We start from the raw sequence: 23,076 nt of genomic DNA on the forward strand, positions 1-23,076 counted from the left end.
CCGTTTTAGCATTGACATCGCACTTGTAAGTCCCCGCAAAGTGCTTGACGATGTCCTCGTTGCCGTGTTTCGCGCCCCAATGTAGGACGGTCTGCAACAGATACGGATCGGTATAATAATTTGTCGACGGAACGATGGCGTCTTCTCCGTCGAGCAGCGTCGTCCCAAAAATAAACCGAACGCCCGACTCGACGAAGAAGTTAAAATATGTCGGTTACACGATTCCCGCAGATACGTCTTGTATCTGATAACAACGGCGGTTGCGAGGGGTTCGCTTTGGATGAATGTATGGGGTCGGTCGCGTTGTCATCATAATTTAGACCGAACCGGCGTATTCCAACGCGAGAGAAGGCTAAAAACGGGAACAAATACGGAGTTATGGGCGGAGAATACAAGGAATACCTCCGACTGACGAGGGGTGTACTAATTTTTGCTCTTGTATCCAGAGATGTTTCAAATTAGGTACCTTTACTCATGGTTCGGAAGGGTTAATTTAATTTGGAACGTAATACTACATTTTTTTAAAATTATAAATGAATAAGGGAGAGTAGTTTACAATTTCTTCATTGGCACATTTATAATCTATAGAAAGTAAGATACAAAGAAAGATTACTATTACATCACATTACTCCCACATGTTTTATACTTAACATTAGATTTCATCAACGATTATTACACAACCAGACCATCCCTGTCACTAGTTTATGTAACAATACGATTTGAAACGTCAAGATGAGGATGTTTAGTACTAATGAACATCATTACTTATCTTATAAGGTTTTATGTGTCAATCGCATAAAACCTTATAAAGAAGTTCTTAGAAAATGTTGAAGATAAAGTAATAAATTCGTTTGTAAATATTTATATTTAAATAATGAAAAATTTTCTTTTAAATAGTATAAGTCTAGATTTAATGTTATACACTTTCAGAACATATTTGTTACAATATTTCATTCATTAATTATTCAATACTTTTGATGAATAGAAACTAATGTTCCTTGGCGTTCTGCATGAAAGATTTTCTCGTGTTCGTAGCGGATTACTAGACTTGTAAATGGATGCTTTGGAAGTAAAATATGTATTATCTAGTATTGAAGCTTTACAACTCTTGGTAGACTTCCAACTACAATCACATTATTTCTACCAATAAATTAATTTATATGTTATTATATCAACATAGATATGAAATGTAAGATATAGTTTCGATGTTTATTACAGGATGTCTACCAAATAATTCATAAAATTTCATTTCTATTAACAGGAAAACAAAATTTTCACAAGAAAATATGCTCTTCTTATAGATGACGGACACATTGTGTTATCTTGATAAATTTTGTAAATGTAAACATGAGGAGAAGATTTATTAATTAATCCCAATCAGTAAAACTCTATGATGTATCCCAAAAACTTAGATAAAACACCAACATTTTACTAAAAATTTCACGCGTTCAATATGGCAACGTATAAATGAAGACTTTAACTTCTCTATTAATAAAACACAACAAATACCTCAAAAATCACCAAAAATAAAGTATAAAAATGAATATGCTCTATTCAGAGCAAACACAGGAGAAATAAAACGTAAAAAATCAGTTTTAGTTTCAACCCATTCGACCAATAAGATGAAGTACCTAAATTTGTCCTCGTAGCAACACTAACAGATAACATCATTAACGTTTCTGTTGGTTGTCACCTGAATTTCGTCACGCAACCCAACCTGCTTTACTAGCAATCCATTAAAAATGATTGGGCATTTATATAACAAACCTTATGTGTCAAGCATGCCTCAGTTTATAAAAAAGGTAGAAGGTGTAGAACGTATAATTTGTCGATGGTTAGAATCCTTGTTATCGAATAGCCAAGTACAAACGATCCATAACAACACTAATTCTAATTTTTTAAACTTGATAATCTATATATTTAAAAGGAAATGATAATTGAAATGGCAGATGTGAAATACTATTACCAAGAATATAATCTATGATCTCTTGTGTGCATTGAAATCTCTCGCTTGAAAAATGTCAACACTAATTTTCTATGTTTAAAAGTATCAAGAGTAATCCAAAAGAACTATCAAAGAGGGTTAGTTTCTAGCCAAATTCATATTCATGAATGGTCATGTCAATTCAGTTAGCAATATTAATTCCTTCATTTTGATCAATTTTTCTTATTAAACATATTAGAAGGACATTGTGAACACTTACACAAAAGAAATAAACATTTAGAGTTGATAGAAATCTCAAATGTCCTACCTTAGGATTAATATCAGACAAATGGGCTAAATGAAAGTCCATAAAACAGGGGCTTGTTCGTCAAAGTCAATATTGATTCTTTCAATAGGATATGTTCCCGGATTATCAGCTGTCCAAAGAAAGTATAAGATATTCCACACAGACAACGTAATATTTGTAAGACTTAATTGTATACTCTAAGATAAATGAGCAACTGCACAACAGGAGTCTTGTTGATAAGCAGCCGTGTTCCACTACTCTGAAATACCTAAGATTTTTAAGAATATCGGATGCTCGACATTTAGACAACTCTACTTTAAGGAAGAAACTCTTCATCGTCAGATGGATCATATTTATTAAAGAAACTACCAGTATCACAACAAAGAAGTCTATATGCAAAAAAATACGTAACACTAAGATGATACACTTAGATGTGAAGAAATTGCAATAACAAAAATGGATCATCTTTGAAATGATAATGGATTAACTCCATAGTTGAACGTTTTATCTGAACCAACAGTATTCATCATAAAATGTGGCGAGGCACAAAGTACTGCAAATTTATGATATTATCGTTGTTGATACAATAAATCCTTCTTTTTCGACATAGTGATTCCTAGCGACATTGCATTCACGCAAAAGCCCTAAAAGCCTTTCCAGTTCGTTATTGCCTTTCTGTTCAATGTAAATCACGGTAGTATGTTTTACTCGACGTACTGACGCGTGATATTGGGTTAATATGAGGAATTAAATCTTAGATTTTGTTGCATTAAAGTCTGTAACCAACATAAATTTAATGTCTAGCAATTATATCCTAAAATGCTTTAATACTGCCATAATGGTTAATATTTCAATTCGTTATGAATGTAATTTTGATTCGCTTTGAGTAGTCCTCTTGGTGAAGAAGGTTATTACCTTGAATCCATCTTCGTGTTTCTGCATTGCCACAGTTCCAAATCCTAGACTTCTATCAAATGCATTGGTGTGCAGATCGGTTGGAATATTCGGATTAAAAACTGCTGAGAATTGTGTCGATGATTAGATGATGGATAACATAATACCTGCCTTCTGACTGATTTGGTTGCCAAACGAAGGGAACGTTTTCTCTTACTAACTTGGCTGTTTTAACGCAAAATTTAGAAAACATTTTCGGAAACACCCTGTCCCATAAATTTTCTGAAGCACTACATGCACATTCAAGTAAATCGGGTTCCGTACCATTACAAAAATTTATATAAAGCCTGATGAAAGCTTGCAATATGAATGTGAACACTTCACCCAACGTATAGGTCAATTCAATGCAGTGATAGTGATGATTGGTTATGGAGTTCCCGTAATAGTTATGGTCTCCATAATATAAAAATAAGCGGTGAAGCTGCTATTGAAGATAAAACAGTTGCTAAGACAATGCTAAGCAATTCCAGCATTGGATGGTCAACAGCGTTAGTTAGTGTGTAAGTATTAATGACAAAATACATGTCGTGTATATGCCTAATAATAATATAATAGTCATAATTAAATGAGGTCGTGATGGTTATTTATATTTATAACGATTAAGATATAAAACTGTTTTAAAATTGTTGTTCGGAAATTTGTTTGAAAAAAGAAAAACAACCTGATAAGGTTACCCTTGTAGAGCCTGCAATAGAAAATAATAAAAAAAGAACTTAATTCAGATGAAAATCAACTGACATCCTCTGACTGCTGACAAAACATTAGTCTCCTTAGTTCTGTGCGAAATCGAGATAAAGACAACTGTCGCAACACAATTGGTAAAGATCCGTATGATTTGTAAATGTGATACGTAAACGATCGCTGGAACATTAAAGTTCTAAATTTCGGCGGATAAAAACTGACTCCCGACCTGGTTAGACGAAGCTGTTGTTTCAATATAATTTTATTATATAGATATTCTGGAATTCCAGAGACCACAATTCTGTGGAATAGAACCAAACTCCCTCCTGTTGAACATACTCAACCAACCAGCCTCTTTAAGTTTATAAGAAATTCTTTCAAATTTTTGAATTCCATAGATAAATCCAAGACAACTGTTTTGTACTCTCTGTATACTTCGCGAAGTGACCGCACCAATAGCGCCATGAAATATAGCAGACATAAAGTTAAAATGGGATAGCACAAATGCGTCACACAAACCTATTTTCACTTTTATGCGCAGGTTGATGCGGATAGAGGATTCGCAAACTGCAGTAAGATCGTTTAATATACATTGCAATCTGTTGCTTAAATCTAAAATTATTGTCTATCACACCAAGACAATTATCCTCTGAAACTCTTTTAATTAACGTATCATTCAACTTAATAGCCAAGTCAGGAGCAGCAACACGCTTTTGATTACTAAAGCACATCCACATAGATTTGTCAGCGTTTATCTTTAAGTGATGGTAAGAAGCAAGAGTAAATATTTTTTCCAGATCTTTGTTTATATTATATTCAACAACACTACTATCCGCATCCAAATAAGAAGCGTATAGTTGGGTATCATCTGCATAAGAGTTAATCTTACAAAACTGAATAAATTTGCTGAACTGCGAAGTATACATATAAAGAAAATAAGATATGACCCAACACAGAACCTTGTAGAACACCGCTTGTTACTACCAAATCACTAGAAACAGAATCGTAAATCTACACCCGCTGTGTGCGATCACTAAGATAATCACGTAAAATAGATACTGTGTCTTCACTAAATCCCAAATATCGAAATAATTTACAAATAACAGTATGGTTAACAGTATCAAATGCCTTAGAATAATCCAAGAAAACTACGGCGGTATTCATTTCTCTGTCAAGAGCAGTCAGCAAATCATCTGTTAAATTCAGCATTGATGTAGTGCAGCTATACCCACACCTAAAACCCGATTGCTGCGATGGGAGTAAATTCAGTTCCACATACTCTGCCTACTGTATTTACATAATCTTTTCTAAAATTTTGGAAAGGACGCACACTAATAGGTCACAAGTCGCCATATTCCTCTGGGTCACCCTTCTTAAGCAGCGGAATAACCACAGCACGCTTCCATTCCATGGGAAATACATGTTCAGTTAAACAACAGTTTAGTATATGGGTTAAATATGGCAAAATAGTCGGACAAGACATTTTGATCATGTCAATGGAGACACCATCCGCTCCAACTGCAGATGAGGTTGAGCCAAAGAGACCTCCACTGGTTTAAAAGAAAAGTCATTTTTAAAACTAGAACTATCATCTAAACCAGACCCTTGGAAGTCTTTAACAATTTCTATGACACTATCCACAAAATATTCATTAATCTTGTCAGGAAACTTTAAATTTGACGGCAAGGTAGCATCTTTATGTGATTTAATATTCAATGACTTCAATCTGCTCCACATTTGCCCTCCATGACCACGGATAGTAATAGAATCGAAAAATGCTCTCTTCTCATTTCTTACAGCTGTAGTAGTTAAACTTCTAAGAGATTTGTAGTACTCCCAATAAGCTACTTCACCCGAATGGCTAAATTTAGCTTTAGCCTCATCACGCAGTCTAATCATTAACTTAATATTATCGGTCATCCAGGGATGGTGGCTTAGTAAATCGATACCTTTTTATAGGAGCATGGTCATCAAAGAGGTTAATTAACGCATTTGTGAACGCAAAAAGAAACCTTCTCATTAATGTCACCAATATAAAATACATAATTAAACGGAATTGATCTTAAGTCTTGTAAAAAAGAATCACTATCAATATACTTTAAGAGACGCAAAAATTTAAATGTTGGAGATTTTTTAATTGTATTAATCCTTATGTCACAACATACCATATCATGATCAGAAAGGTGACACGGAATCACACCACTACGAAGTACCAAGGACCTATCAAATGAAATAACTAAATCAATAAGAGAAGCCGTATTCAGAGTTATTCTGGTAGGATGTTCGATGAGATTCTGACCTCCAAGAGAATCAAGCAGACTTAAAAGATATTCACTATCAATATTCATTATATTAATATTAAAATCAACACAACATATAATCTTGTCAGTAGTGCTTAGACAACTAGCAAATGAATTTTCAAACTCATCCAAAAAAAACCTGTAATAAACCGCATATATGGGTTGGTCTCAAAATATCTAGATTAGCAAATAGAAAATGTAGTTAGCAAATATTCAAAGTTGAACCTGATTACACCCAAGGCCCTCAAAGCAAATGATTTGCCATAATTTATTAACTATTACTATAAAAGATGTACAATATTGGCTAAACGACCAGATTTTTTTAAATGATGCGATTAAAATGTTGTAAATTCATCAAATATGTAGGAGTGCAGAGGAAGATGTTATGTCAGTGAATTTTGCAGAGGTATCGGAAGTGCGTAATAATATAATCTATGTGTTCATTGTAAACCTTACCAAGATTTTTCAGGAAGTCATAACTAAAGCACAATTTGAAAGTAGCAGATAAAGCATGGGTAAATTCAATGTAAAAAGTAGGTACTCTAACACGTTTATCACACGCAGAAAAGATTCCACCCAACCTCGAATGTGTCGTCTGGTATTACTCCAGTATTCGGTTACAATAATATCACAATTTTGTATAAATTAATGCCAAGTTTATTAAATGCAACAAGTTCACTTTCGCAAAATCAACGAGCCATCATCATTACGAAGCTAGAATTGTTACAACGGAAGTCAGAACAATTGACTGGGTTTTTCCATGTAAACAATGTATTGGCTAAACAACTTCGTAAAAATATTTCGTGGTGATTGAGGATACAACATGTGCATACAACAACGATGTTGACAAACTACAACAGATATCAGAATCCTATGCAAATCAGATGAGTAGCGTATGTTTATTGATAGCTCAAAAATAAACTTAAAAGCAAGGTAACTCCATCAAACAAACATGAAATCGGTCATTATCGGTTTAATTAATTCCACTGCACTTCTTTTATGGATTGATGCACTTAATTAGTTTACAGATTGCAAATTGTCAAAAAATTGGCTTAAATCATCTTACGAAAGTTACAAACAAAATTTCGAAGCTAATATAGCTAAACATTATGTGGGCTTTATTAATTGGCTTTTTTTGGGACCCGTTGGAACAATTTGGACGAAAAGCAGTGATCTGAAAGTTGTTGGAAAATAAGTCATTCATACAGTCAGAGAAAGTTTCCATTAGTATAACAATCATTAGTTTGAAATAGACCAAAGATCACCAACGGAGCGAATTTAAGACAGAATGCAAAATCCTTCTTCTTGAAGTGCTAATTTGTTAAGGAACAAACTTGAAACACTTCGAAGATTTTTTACAATGACATTTTATACACAGTATACGCACTTCAAGGAATGCAAAGTTCAAGCCTTCGTAGGAACTACGGAATACATCGACATAACGTTAGACACACTTTGCTAGATTGTGGTTGGCTGAATATGGAAAGACGATGGGTCGTGCCCGCTGCGGGATTTGTATACAGGTTCTTTACATCGGTGTCGTCGGGGCATCTGTTTAATAGACTTATACTTAGGGGAGTTGTATGCAATGTAGATATTCGATATAAGAACCTGCCGTCCATTCCTGTACATAATACTATTTTAGCTACCGTAATATCATGTTATTAAATAGAATCATCTTATAGTCGAAGACTTCCTTTTCGTTTAAGTCACTATTAGTATCATTAATTTTATTAGTTATAATTGTTTCAACTTAAATCTAACTCTAAATAAAATTATTTTATTTAGACATTAATGGTTTTATTTTGCTGAACACACGATAAAGAAGCAATAAATAACATCGACTTTTTTCAGCAGAATAAAACTTAATTACACTGAAAATTACACTTATTTATAAAACTATCATCTTAAAATTCCTGAAACGTTCTTCATTAATGTCGATAACATACTTTGAATGCCGTAGTCGACCTGATCTCGCATCCGACCACGTCGGTTATCGTAAAATTGTCACCTGGCCCTTCTCTCGCGTACGAGAGAAGAGTAAACTTTAATTAATGCGACATCGGGTTTAATTAACGCTCTTTTAATTGCGCAATTACGGCCGTATATCAAGGATTGTCGCTATATACGAGAGAAGGACGAGTTGTTAGTATCTTCGGCGCGATCTTATATACGTGTTACACCTGGATGTATTTCGCCACGGGCGGTCACTTCCGTTCTGAATTTTGACATGATCGATTTGCGATTTGATTGTTAATTCAAATAAATAATAAAACAAAATATATACTTACATACTAGAAAATCCAATTGAGAAGGTGGACGATCACGGATGGAGGAACACATGAAATAGAATGGTAAAAATTGCGGTTATTAGCATAAAGGTATGTTTAAATTGTAAATTTATTTTTGAAAAATCTAATTGGTAACTGATTATTTTGACGCCTTTAAGTTAAGAAAATGATAATAATTTTTATTGTTGATGATAATAATTTTTGTTTGTTTATTTGTAATGTGATGGTAACTTGGATTGATCATTCAAGTAGGTATTAGCCTTAAGAAAAGAAGTGGTCTAGACTCTAGAGGAGAGTTCTCCCATTAGCTTGAGAAGTTCTATCTAATATCTAATAACATGATACTTCGAGGAGATTGCATCGCGCATACCAAGATATACGGCAATAGAGGTTTGTTCCGCTGGATTTACTTTCGCCGTTACGGTTTTTTTCTTTTGTTTGGACATCGTTAGCGAAAGGATGCGTACGCGAAGACCAAGAAATTGGTGCTGAGCTGTCAGTCAAAGGAACCCTAATTTTTGTTGCGTACCGATGAAACACACTGATTATCCGACATTTCATTATTCATCTTTGTTGTTTTTCTAAGTAATCTACCTAAGTAATTAAACAAAAATTTAACATGAACTTGGTCATGTTGTTATGAATAACAGGTGTATTTTACATGGAGAACAAGATCAAAGGATTATATTAAAATAATTTCACTAATATATTGCAATAGGGGTGATTGTCGACAAAGCGTCGCAAACCCGGTGAAAATTTATTAAGATTAAGATGGTACGGGTACCGACGAAGAAGCAGGATAAGTGAAAACGTTCTTTGAAACGGGCAGGTGCTGGACAACAATTGATACAATTTTCGCTTAGCGTATCTCTTCGATCTTTCGTGACTGCCGTACTCACACGTGTATACACGCTAACGCCGTCCGATTGCGTTTCGAGTTTACAAACCATTGCCATCTGATATCAGCGCTTTATAATTGGATTAAAGCCTATTACCTTCACTTGGTCTGTTATTAACACACCTATTGAAAAATATTGCAATTTGTAATTCCTTCATAAAATTCACATTATATTTAGATTTTTTCCCAATAAAAAGTACAGTATAACGGATTAATATGGCATTAAAAGTCCGTTATATGAAACATTTTTAATTTGCACTTTAAACTGTTTGAATGAATAATTTTAATGCACACAAATTCGAACAGCTATTCACATAGGTGCGTTCTTTATTAGTTAGTTCAATAAAAATATACAACAATCTAGCTCTAAATAACAATTAAAACAAGAACTAACACTACCATTAGAACTAGCACTAGACCTAGAACTAGCAACACTCGGGTTTACCCGTCTTAAGAGACGTAGGGGAAGAAATGCTTTGGATGTATTTGAGTTAGCAGAAGAGATGAAGCTAAATCATCTATTTAACAAAGCAGCGAAATTAGCTGGTATCGACTGGTTGTCAGGATTTAAGAAAAGAAACCCTCTAACTTTCTATTAGAGCTATTAGAGTCTACCAGCATAGCACGTGCAGTAGATTTTAATAAATGAACCCTTTACTTATGAAAGGATGTTGACCAAGTGCAGTTAGTTTTGGAAATGGTTCTGGATGGATGGACTCCGAATTTTCGTCAAGTAAAATGTAACAAAATATTATTTATCCTTGATAATGATACCAGTCACATAACACTAACTGCAATAAATAAAGCAAGAAAACATAATATTATAAATGTTTGTCCCCATACCAGTAACCGTCTACAGCCCCTTTGCTGAACTGTGTTAGGTCTTTATAACACCAGTATGCAAAAGAGTTGATTTATGGCACACTAATAACCCTGGATCTCGGGTGTCATTATATAATATCGTAGCAATGTTTTCGAAGACATTTCTTGCTGCCACTATGTACAGGGTGCGGCAACATTACTTCCTCTTTTGAAATGTGTGCCATTTAGTTGGTTGATGTCGTAGCGGAGCGCAAGTGGTCTCGTTCGAGAGTGTGGACTATAAAGTTTTGTTCCGACAAAGTCCAGGCGCCATCATACGTTGGAACAGTGAGGAGCGTGCGTTTCCCGTTGAGGCCTACTTTTCGAGCGGATATTCTGTGATCACATCCCAGTGCGCCTTTCGTAATTGCTTTAATTTAGCCCCGTAGGCCACTGTCCCGGATCGGAAATCAATTGTTACGTGGGTTAAAATTGCTCCGTTTAGACAAACTGCAAGTGGGATAAGACGAAGAACTGGAGTCCCATTAGAGCACCTGAGAACATTGCGGCAGTGAGAGCTTTAGTGTTGCGATCACCACGGCTAGATGAGTTGGACTTAGGGGACATTTGGTTCCAACAAAATGGTGCAACGGCTCACACTTCAAGAGCATCGATGGCTGTTTTGAGGGAACACTTCCCAAAATGCCTAATCTCAATTAGGGGCGATTTGGAGTTGTGACGCCTTGGCAACATATAAGAAGAAATTGCCAATATAACCCCTGCTATACTGACAAGAGTCACCTACCTGATTTGATCTTCAAAATTGTGTAAAACAAAACTTTATGTATATCCATACATTATAAAAAACAAATAAAAATTTTCTGATTCATACATAGGTTTTATTAAGTTTTGAAAAAAGGAAGTTATGTTGCCGCACCCTGCATAAGGTTTTTTAACGTTTTCAAACGATAGGAATTTATCCATTCAATGATGAAATATTTTCTGACAAATGTTTTCTGCCTGCTGAAGTCACAGATATTCTGATGGAGGAAGAAGCTGAAAGACCGATGTCTGCGGAAAATTTTACGGATGACCATCAACCTGACACTGAAAATGTATTTATGGAACCAAAATCGAGCTGCAGTTCAAAGATGTTGCCCTGAAAGTTTCTCCGAAGCCAAGATCATGCCCGTAAAAACGAAAAGCCAAATTCACATAAGAAAGCTAGCAGAGTAAGCTTACTGCGAAAGATGCGAAAAAACAACAAGGTACCAAACGTATAAAAAGAAAACTTATTGAAAATTCCGATGAACCATGAAAAAGAATACCGTGGAGATGTTAAGCAGTGACAGTGAAGAGGAAGGTACTAACACTATGTATTTGCTGTCCAAGCAGGTATGGCGAATCAAAGGCAGACCAGGGATGGATGCAATGCCAGAATTGCCGAATTTAGCGTTAGTTATACTTTTAATTCAATAAAAACATACAGCAAGCTATCACTGAATAACAACTAGTTAGCCGTGCGGCTAAACGCAAAAATTAAAATTAGAACTATCGTCTTTGATTCATACATCGTATAAACAACTTGAGGAATACCCTAAGTGTATCTGTGAACGTGGAATAGAGCAACTTGGGGAATAACCCGAGTTGGATTCTATCTATGAGCGCTAACATTTATATTTAAATATACTAATGTATTAAATAGATAATGCGTGCAGCAGGTATTAATAAACCACAAGTTTATTAAGATATCGAAAGTGACCAAATCAATAGTATTTTTAACATACGACTGCGTGAAAGAGACAGTAAAAATGCCGTACTCTGGAATGAAGTGGTGGATCTAGAAGTACTTTACATCCTTACAACACATTTTTCTGAAGAAATATCTCACCCACCCAGTTCCACAGAAGTAGAAGTAAGAAACAGCCTTAAAATCTATACTGATGGTTCAAGTAGACGGGAGAAAGCTGGAGTCTTCTCGTATGATCTTCGACTCCACGTATCTGAACTACTAGGTAAAGGTACCACCATCATACAGGTGGAGTTAATCGCCATACAACTTGCCGCTGACGTTATTGTTAGATCCAGTTTGGAAGGTAAGACTTTTACAATTTACACTGACAGTAGACAAGCTATTTTAGCCCTGAGTAGAATAACAATTACCTCAGGACTTGTAATGGATTGTCATCTGACATTGGAGAAGGCTGCAGTGCGTAACTGTGTTATACTTCAATGGACAAAAAATACTTGACCCTTTCAGGGAACAAGCACGCTAATAAGCTTGCTAAAAGGGCTGCAAAGCGAGCGCCCTGTTCGCCTGAACCGATAATCGCTCCGTCCTTATCAAGTCAAATTGAGATAATTAAAGATTTCACCCACAAAAAGCTTATGAACTGGTGGGACAGGGTTAAGGGCTGCCATCGGTCTAAGGAACTACTTCGTTACCTCTCAGCAGGGGCAGCCTTGTCTTTCGTAAAGCTTGGTAGAAACGCTCTACGAATTGTAAAGGGACTCGTCACGGGTCACTGTAAGGTAAACAAGCATCTTCATAATCTTAAGCTTGCTGTTAGTCCTCTCTTTCGCTTTTGCGAAGAGAACGAGGAGACTGTTCGACACATCTTGTATGACTGCCCCACTGTACAAAACCTCAGAATGAGTGACTTCGGAGAGGAATGCCCGAGCACGGATGGCATCAGGAATACATCTCTAAGCTGTATTCTAGCCTTCGGAAATTCCTTAGGCTGCTTGATGTAGCCTGAGAGAGTGCAGGAGGATGTATAAGGGGCCCGTTGGGGCCTAGGTGCTGTATGCGTAAGCATACCCTTCCCTCTCCTACATACACATACAACATACGACTACCTCCATTCTGAACAACTAAATCTGATACTTGGTTTAGACAAATAGAAGCACAATTCGAATTGTCACGTATCACTAGTGACAAAAGCAAGTACAATTTAGTTGTCAAAAGTAGTGTCTTATACATTGTTAATATAATCAACGAGCCTCCAGAGCGAGACCTATATGCGACCCTGAAGAAAAGCATCATCAATCACCTATCTCTTAGCGAAGAAAAACGATTAAATGACTTTCTCTCAAATACGCATATGGGAGAACAAAAGCCTTTAGATTTCTACCTAGAACTTTTATCCAACATAGGCAGTTCTCAGGTAGTAAGTTCTGATCTTCTTTTGATGCTTTGGAAAACAAGGTTGCCAAACACTAGTTCAGTGGCGCTGTTAGCCTCTGGCAAAGAAGAGGTCACATATCTATTGAATATGGCGGATAGGATCTGGGAATCAGTCACTTCTACGCCAAACATATACCAACCTACACACTTAAATTACAACATCTCATTCTACTCACACAATTCAACAATTTCACAACCAACAAACACTTCCACTTCACACATCACTCAAACAAACACACGACATGTCAGAGTATGTTTAGCACATTTGTATGTTCTAAATAGTTGGCAAAATTTCCCCTTATGTCTCTCATAAATACCAAAGTAACGGAGGTAGAAAATGGACCGTACAAATCCGGTCTGGCTTTTTAATAATGTATCTCTATTTGGTAGAACGGAACATTTAATTCTATCCAAAACAGCTGTTGTGTCCACATCAATAGTATGAGTTTAAAATATTTTGTCCATTATATTGACGTTTTACTGTATTAATAAAGAATTGTAGCGTTTTTTATGGTTGTAAAACGGCTACAATTGAACATCCGGCGATATACAAGTAATCGACCGAAGAACGAGTGAACTCGATAACGAAGTGGTAAACGAATTCCGACCCACGGATACTTGCCGTTATCGGTGTAATAAAAACGCGTACCGCGGGCATTTTTAACGTTGTAATTTTTGTACCGTAAGAGGTTCCCCGTAGAAGACAGAAGAAACCGTCTATCTGGCAAATCTCCTGACGAACAGCGCAGAGTACTAATTGCCCGGAGGTCTCGCAGCTGAACCCGTTAATACGTTATCATTATCATTATGTAAATGACGAAAGAGGCACACCGCGTGGCGGAAGGAGAAGAAGACGACGAGAACGAGGAACAACGGTGACGTGTCTTTCGGTGGAAGGCACGGGGAAAAAGAGGAGTAAAAAGGGAGTCTCGGTCGGGCGGCTGCCCCATTTTACGCGGTGGCCGCGAGCGATTCTTTCTTTTTACGACCACTTTTGCAGAATAACGTCAATTCGGTTGCCTCTCTAATTGACTCGAACGCATTTAGCAGAACATTAAAACGTTATTGCAGTTTGTCTTCCATATGCGCTCGTCTATATAACTCTACATAACTCCATAACGATATTAAAAGATAGTTAATAACTATTTTAGGATACTAAATCATTATTCATAACCAGACATTAATCTTATGAAGTACCCCAATAAATTCTCGTAATAACGCCAGGATTAGTAGACCCGCAATTCATTAAGTTATTTGTATTCTAAAATAAATTTCGTTGTGATGGACTAGTAAAATATTACTATTAAATAAATCGTTAATTTTGGGGTTTGAGAGGTGGACGGATGTGCGCTGAAGAGGAACGACTTGAGTATCACCTGGGTCGCACCTGTCCCCGTGTTACACGATACGAACGTTTTACACAGTTGGGCGGACCCTAATAGGACCCGTCATTACGCGCAGTGCGCGACAAAAGGTCCTATTATAGCGTCGAAGAAATTCCCGTTGGTCATCGAAACGACGTTCTACCTAGATACGGACGCCGCTGCTTGACAGGTAAGGTCATCCTCATCGTCGTTCGTCGGGGCGAAAAACCCTTCGTCTACGGTTGAAAGATTAGAACCGTTTTGAAGGTGTTTATTTTAAACGGAAGCTTTAAAAACTTTTTGAGTTGTCTATACTATGTATAAATCAAGGACGGTAATTTTAGTTTTAATTGTTATTCAGCACTAGATGTTGTATATTTTTCATTAAAGTAGGACATTAGAGAAAACAAGTCATAGAGAGGGCTAAGAAATTAAATATAAAGTTCAATAAAAGGAAATTACAGTATAAAGTGCGTGAAGTAAAGTACTTGGGTCATGTGTTTAATAAAGATGGAATAAATATACATCAGCATAGAGTTAAGACTATAGAGTTATAGAAAATCCAAAGAATGTTAAAGCATTACAAAGATTGTTGGGAGTTTCAAGTTAAGATGAAATTAAAGATATATAGAGTTCTGAACCAGTATTAGGTACTTTTCATTCAAGGAAAGAAATCACTGTACAGACAGATGCATCAAAAGATGGTTTAGGTTGTTGTCTCATGCAAGAAGATCGGCCAATTTATCATGCATCCAGAAGTTTAACCGAAAACGAAAAAAGATATGCACAATGTGAGAAAGAATTTCTTGTAATTTCCTTTGCATGTGACAAATTTCATAGTTATATTTATGGTCGCAACTTTAAAGTTGTAACAGATAATAAACCTTTATAAAACTTGTTTTTGGCGGATTTGTTATCAACATCATTTATCAGAGAATCAATCTGATGACTTAACTATGACTAAAATAGTGCATAGTAGTGGTGGACCGGATATCCGGTAAATATCCGGCCATTTTTTAAAATCCGGCCGAATACCGGATAGTTACCAAATATCCGACTTTGGCCGGATATTAAAAACCTATTACTCAGTACTCCGCCATTCACAGGAATTAGTATCTCTTTTAGGTGTTGGAAACTGCAGACAATAATCAAGTTCAACCCCAATAGGACTTTTTTCATTGAATACAACTTTATTTATATCAGGTTTGTCATTAGCAACCTCACTGTAACAATCCCAATACAATATATAAAATCTCTTCTTGCAGTTTCGTCTAGTTTTCTTCTCTTCGCTTGTAATTCATCATCACATTCATTACTAACAGAACTGTCGCTGTTATCACTTTCAATTATTAATTAAAGTATCCTCTTTTTAATGCAAAAACCCGTTTTGAAAAATCATTTTCAGTTCTTGAAAAATAAACTTTTGAAATGATCGACAATTTTTGTGAATTTTGCAATTTGCGCCGATTAAGTTTTAAAAATTCGTATAACATCCAGTTCTTGGAATATGAGTATGGAAATTTCCCAAAGTGTTAATAAAAGTGTCCTCTTTCCAATGGACCAACCCATTTTAAAAATAACTTTTAGTTTTTGAGAAAACAATATTTGAAGTTATGATAAAATTTTCGATGTTGCAATTTTGATCGATAATTTTCAAAATTCGCTATAAAATTCATTTCTTGAAGGATCCTTGTGGAAATATCACCAATTATTAATTAAAGTATGCTCTTTTTAGAGTTGCTTCGTTAGTTAAATCAGCATCAAAAAAGTTCATTTTGTATCTTGGATCCAAATAAGTTGACATATCTTATTGGCTTTCTTATTAATTTCATTCAAATAATTCAAATAAATTTTATTCAAATATCGCAATAATGTGGAAATATAGGGTATCACTTCAGAAATGCACCAGAAATTATAACCATAATGGCCGGATAGATATGCCGGATATGCCGAAGGGGATGCCGAATATCCGGTATCCGGCTATTCGCAAAATCACTATCCGTTCCATCACTAGTACTTTTGATTCAAAGAAAGAAATCAGTGTACAGACAGATGCATCAAAAGATGGTTTAGGTTGTTGTCTCATGCAAGAAGATCGGCCAATTTATCATGCATCCAGAAGTTTAACAGCAAAGATATGCACAATGTGAGAAAGAATTTCTTGTAATTTCTTTTGCATGTGACAAATTTCATAGTTATATTTATGGTCGCAACTTTAAAGTTGTAACAGATAATAAATCTTTATTAGGAATCATGAAAAAAGGTATAAATAAAATACCATCACCGAGGCTGCAAAGATTAAAAATCAAATTATTAAGATATAATTTAAATTTAGAATACTGTCCTGGAAAAGGAACCATGTTCACAATCAGTCTGATGACTTAACTATGACTGAAATAATGCATAGTATTAAAGCGAACTTGAGCATAACGAATAAAAGAAGGTTACAAATTAAAAAAGAAACAAAAAATGACATCCACTTTGCAACAACTAATTATTTATGTGATGGAAGGTTGGCCAAAGGATTATATGAAATTAAATGAAGGCTTAAAACCATATTGGATATATCGATATGAAATAACTGTTTCAAATGATTTAGTTTTTGTTGGTGACAGACTAGTAGTACCGGAAGTATTGCAAAAAGATATGTTAACTATGTTAAATGAATCACTCTTTGATTTTTTTGGCCAAACTGAACCATGACATAGAACAATTCATATTGTCGTGTAGGTTTTGGAAAAATATAAACCTAATAATAAAATAGAACCTTTGATTAGTCATAACATTCCAAATCGTCCATTCAAAACAGTTGGAAGTGACATCTCAGAATTTGGAAATAAAAGTTATCTTGTACTGATTGATTATTATTCTAAATGGTTGGAAGTAGTTCCATTAATAATGAAAACATCGGAAAGCATAATAGATAATTAATAGAGAGAAACATTCAAACCCGAATGGTTCTAGTTCTATGTCTAGTATTAGTTCTAATGCTAGTGTTAGTTATCGATTGTTATTCAGCGTTAGATTGTTGTATATTTTTCATTGAACCTAAAGTAGAACTTACACTACACCTAGAACTAGTAACAATCGAGTTTAACCGTGTGTGCATTAAAATTATTCATTTAAACAGTTTAAAGTGCAAATTAAAAATTCCCTGTATTAGTCGATTATATCGAAGTTTGACTGAACGTTGTATATTTATAGATTTATAGTTTGTTGATGTTGAATCAAAAGAAAAACACGATGGATTTAAGTGCAAAAGGCGACGTCTATAAGAGAAGTGGACGCCCTGTAGGGTTCGGGTCCCCTCCGGTCATAACGCGGGGGCACGCTGTTTGTTTTAGGGCTCCCCGCGGAGGCTGCGCCCCGCTGTGGTCCGGGAGAGGGCTCCCCCTTAAAAGCCACTCTCCTTATCAGATCTCGGCACGATGACAATTTCGATCAGAGACTGCGAGCACGCGGGGCGAACGAACGAACGACGCGAATGTAAATTAAAGGTTCGATACGTTTTAATGCGGGGTCCGGTGTTTGGCGCCTTTGTAATAATTCCTCGACTGCGGGCAATAATTTCTTTGGCCGTATCTCGAGAGTCCACGAGTCCTGACAGACGTCTCGCCGCGGTGCTCCGACGATAAAGAATAAAAATGAAATATTCGGACTGCGAGGCCGCGCGGGTCCCGGGGAACTTTGAAGGTCCTTACCATGGGCCATTGTCCCACGGATATTAATGAATGTAAGGCGAGGATAACCTGTCCTAGTCGTTAACCGTAAGTGTACCTACTTAGTGGCCCGGTCTAGGAATTTTGGGGATATAAAAAGACTCGATGTAGAAACGCCGGGCTATATATTCGTTATGACAAAGTATCATTGCTTTAGGAGAATGTGAACATGTTCTATTCTTGTAGTTATTGTACTTTATTTTAATTTTACTAGAGTTGTTTATATTCAATCATTTTTATAAGCTATATTTTATTGTACAATGGCATCAAAAAAATCAGGAATACTTGTACCATAATTATTACTAAAAGAATTATATAAATCTGAAACTATAAAAAATATAATTTAAACGAATAAAATTATATAATTGAAAAATTACTTACCCCCTATACAAACAGCAAGCAACGAAAAAACGCCAGACATAAAAGAAAAGAAAACAGCAATTAATAACAAAAATAAAACCCCTAATAAAAACATTGTAAAATGTTAAAAATTATCGTCGTAAGTTAAGTTATTTTTAGCATTAACGTATGGCACCTTCCTACAATTTTCTCACATTAAAAAATAAAACGGGTAATGACGCGTATTTAATGAGCATGTTTATCGCCACATATCGTCTCTCGCATTGTGTTTTCGACTACAGTATGTATAATGATAATCGCATGTAGGTTGTAAATGGAACTTGAGCCTCCCGTTTATACACACAGATATCTATTAATGACTTCAGGAAGAGACGCGTGTCGTCTTTCCATTTCGTTTGTTACCGGGATAGCGACCGAGGTTAGACCGTAATTATTTTAAAATTAAATGGAACGATCATAAAGGATAACGTCGAATACAGTAATTCTGGTCGCTAACGACGGACGACATTAACATGGGGTTCTTTTACTAATTCGACAAAGATCGGCAGATAGAGATAACTTTATTGTGTTAGTTTTCTACTAGCGCTAAATACACTAATAAAACGATGAATCAGAAGAGTTGTTGAAATCGTATCTTTTGCGACAGTTGGTCTCACCTTTTCCATTTTCTTTTGTATTCGGAAATAGAAAAGGGGAAAAAATGAATGGTTGAGTAGTAATTAGCGCCATTTTATAACAACGCAAGCGCATCAACGCGTGAAAGTATACCATTGTGGTTTAGGAAAAGAAGGATAATTAAGCTATTATAAAATGCTATTTCAGTTTTGTATATACAGTAAAACCTCGATATAACGGACTAACTAGAACGGGAAAGGTTTAGGTCTACTTGTAGTGTTAACTCCACTTTTAGTTCAATAAAAAAATACAACAATCTAACGTTAAATAACAATTAAAACTAGAACGAACACTAGCATTAAAACAAATACTAGACCTAGACCTAGAAACAATCGGGATTAGCCGTGCGTCTCTTAAGACGGCTAAACCCGAATGATTCTAGTTCTAGATCTAGTGTTAGTTCTAGTTTTAGTTCAATGAAAAATATAGAACAATCTAAAGCTGAATAGCTCGAATATTTCTAGTTCTAGGTCTAGTGTTAGACCAACTTGTCGTGCAATATCTGGAGGAATAATTCGAGATGGATTCTATATATGAGCGTTAACATTTATATTTAAATATACTGATGTATTAAATAGATAATATTAACAGCATGACTTAAAAATATTTTGTTCATTATATTCGAAGCCCGTTCTAACGAGGTTTTACTGTGTTATGCTAAAATTATAAATTTAACGATGGTCTCCTGCTACGAAAAATTTAAGTACCAAACCTTTTTTAGATCTATGGGAACTTTTTACTTAATTACTTTACTGTTTGGTCTAAACATTTATATATTTTGAATAACAAAGCTAAAATTTTGCATAATTGAAGTCTCAAGCGGAAATAATTTATGATAAAAATATCGAATATCTATTACGAGGGACACAGCTGTTGTTGTTCTAATATATTCCTGCCTTTGACGTATATGTTGATAAACGTTAGTGCATGTCTCATGCCAAGAAGAGTTTTTAAAAAAAGCTTAACTAGGCTACATCTGACTAAAGTTAATACACGTCTCAATAACTTTCGTTATTAAAAGAAATCAACTTCACTATTTAACAAATATGAAAGTTTATTGGAAACTTTAAAATAAAAATTAATTAGTTAACTTTTGGGTAAAAGTAGCCAATGGTAAGTGACATTTAACCTCAGCACATCTGAAGAATGTTTTTCGTATAAATTTTCGCTTTGAATGAGTAATATGGTTTATGAACTATAATTATGAAAAGCAATCATAGTTTCAGTTTCGATCAAATCGTGTAACTGGAACTGATAAACCCGGAGGATATTAGCACTTTAAATTCATACGAGTGTTTTTGATACAGTATCAGGGGAAATAATCAGATATACACTTTCAATTAAACCGTGTAACCGGATGGTGTTTTATCTAAGCCCCTTCTTGTGATTTTCCACATAAACTAGAATTTAACACGAGGATTATTCAAGATAACGTAATTGTATGCCTTTCTAATTATAGAAAATTATTAAATATTAAATTACAATTGATTTGCATAAACGATAATTTCGAAATTACCGAGCTGCTGTACTTAATTTTCTGTAGATTACTGATGAATGTTTTGTTAATTTTGTCGGTGGATCATACATATAAAAAGCAAGAATAAAATGAAAGTTGAAAAATTTTCTCTACGAAATATTACTCAATTTAAGTGAGAGATCCAAAATTGTCTCCAAATTTTGTTCATCAATTATCAATATGGTCAACACAATCCATAAGTTATTCAGAGAATACTGTATTCTATTTTTAAACAGTCAAATCTAAACTGTTTTGTTTTGACTTCGTTTCCACCCCGAAAGTATATTTTAAATTCTGGGGAATATTATTCATATAATTAAGAATTGTTTTAATATCATTCTTGTTAACATTCTATGAACAGAAAACGTCATCACCAAATAGAGTACTGCTTAATGTTCATTCAACAAATTCTTAACTTTGCCTACGATTGCCCCAAATAGCAAGATGGCAATTAATTCGCTTGCTTAGTTATCCTTGTAATAGTCCGTAAAAAGTTTCGTAAATAACTCCCCACAATTATACGATTGTACACAATCAATGGTTATATTGACATCTTCCAAAACTTTATCCCAACCATGTCCATCTTAAATTTAATATACATTAACAATTTAAAGAATTCTTTCATATCTTCTATAATACTCTATCTACCAATAAGTATTTGGACACATGTAATAGAAAAAACATATAAACTTAATTCATATTCAGTACTTTGTAGAGTCTCCAGGTGCGGCAATTACAGCCTCAACCCGACTTGATATACTTTCCATAATTTCGTGTATGGTAGCTGCTGGTATTTCTTCTACTCGGCTCGTAGAAGACACGTAAATGTCACCCACCCCAACCCAATCCATACCGGAAGAAATACCCCCAGACCATAATTGGAACCTTACTGTTGGCGTAATGCATTTGGGCAGGAGGTCTTCTCCAGTCTGACGCCAGACCCAGACCCTGCCATCCGAACGGTAGAGGGTTAACTATGATTCGTCGCTGCAGGAAACCTGTGTGCACTGATCTACCATTGTCAATGTGTTACAAAACATTAATAGAGCAGCTCTGTTAGACTTCGTCATCAAAAGGTTATGGGCGGCAGCACGACCACAATTAAAATTAAGCATATGTGCTTCCTTATGAATGGTATTCACCGAAACAATACTCCTGGATGCTTATGGAAACTCCTGGCATTACATTGGACATTGTTTACTACACGACGTTAAACGGTGGAAAGCGTTACGGGCATCTGGACTGCAGATGTATATATTTACATAGATGTTCAACAACTTATTGGCAAATAGTATATTTATCACCTTTCACATTACTCTCATTCTTCAAGCACAATTCTATTACTTCTCGTAATCCTTACACATTTACCCTTTCCTGTGTGCATCTTCAACTTCTTTATCACAGTACATAGATATACCATCCCTTTACCTATGCCAACCCTATTCTGATAGTCTCCCATTCAAACGGTTTACATTTTCACATTTTCAACAAATCACCTTGCTTGCTTCCCATCACTACAAAACCCAACCCAATCCTGCGCGATTTCATCTACCACTTACACACCCTTACAAAGAGTAGAAAGTGAATCTCTTATATACCGTTGTATCCCTTATATCCCTTTTCCCTCGTATTTCTGCTTCGTATGTTAGCGTCCGTATTTTAACCATTTTTACACCACAATTAATTAGACTACAATAGCCAATTATGGGCTAAGCAATTAGTTAAGGCTGGTTCTTTTTATTTGCAAAATGTTAAAAAAATATTTTGGCTGTATAAATTGTTTTTGAAAAAAAAATTTTAGGGGCATTTAAATCGGTTAATTCACGAAGAAACTTACTGAACGACAAGGGAATTAGCAAAAAATAGTTTCAGTAGATGAGAAAGATTCAGAAATTCCGGGTGTAGGTTTTCGCATGGTTTGAACGACAACAATGAAACTAACAACCCAAAATCTCCGGCAGTTTACATGTTCGTATCGCTCAACTTATAGAGAATTCTTCAAATACGCCGCGATCGAAGCAACATGTTCGCCCTCGTGTGCCACAAACTTATCAAGTCTCTTTGTTGTGGTGAAACCCTTTGATTAGTTAGCTCCTTGA

At 35.3% G+C, this 23,076-nt stretch overlaps 1 long non-coding RNA gene across 1 annotated transcript; it reads right to left on the reverse strand.

Annotated features, from left to right (window-relative positions):
- Position 1: 1 nt before the first annotated feature.
- Positions 2-23,076, reverse strand: LOC139430656 (uncharacterized). The gene is made up of 3 exons (XR_011641044.1): positions 18,808-23,076; positions 8,458-18,753; positions 2-91 (listed from the first exon to the last, which is right to left on the reverse strand). It is a non-coding gene; the product is annotated as an uncharacterized lncRNA (long non-coding RNA).

This window comes from Onthophagus taurus, chromosome 1 (assembly GCF_036711975.1).
Source record: "Onthophagus taurus isolate NC chromosome 1, IU_Otau_3.0, whole genome shotgun sequence".
Taxonomy (NCBI): Eukaryota; Metazoa; Arthropoda; class Insecta; order Coleoptera; family Scarabaeidae; genus Onthophagus; species Onthophagus taurus.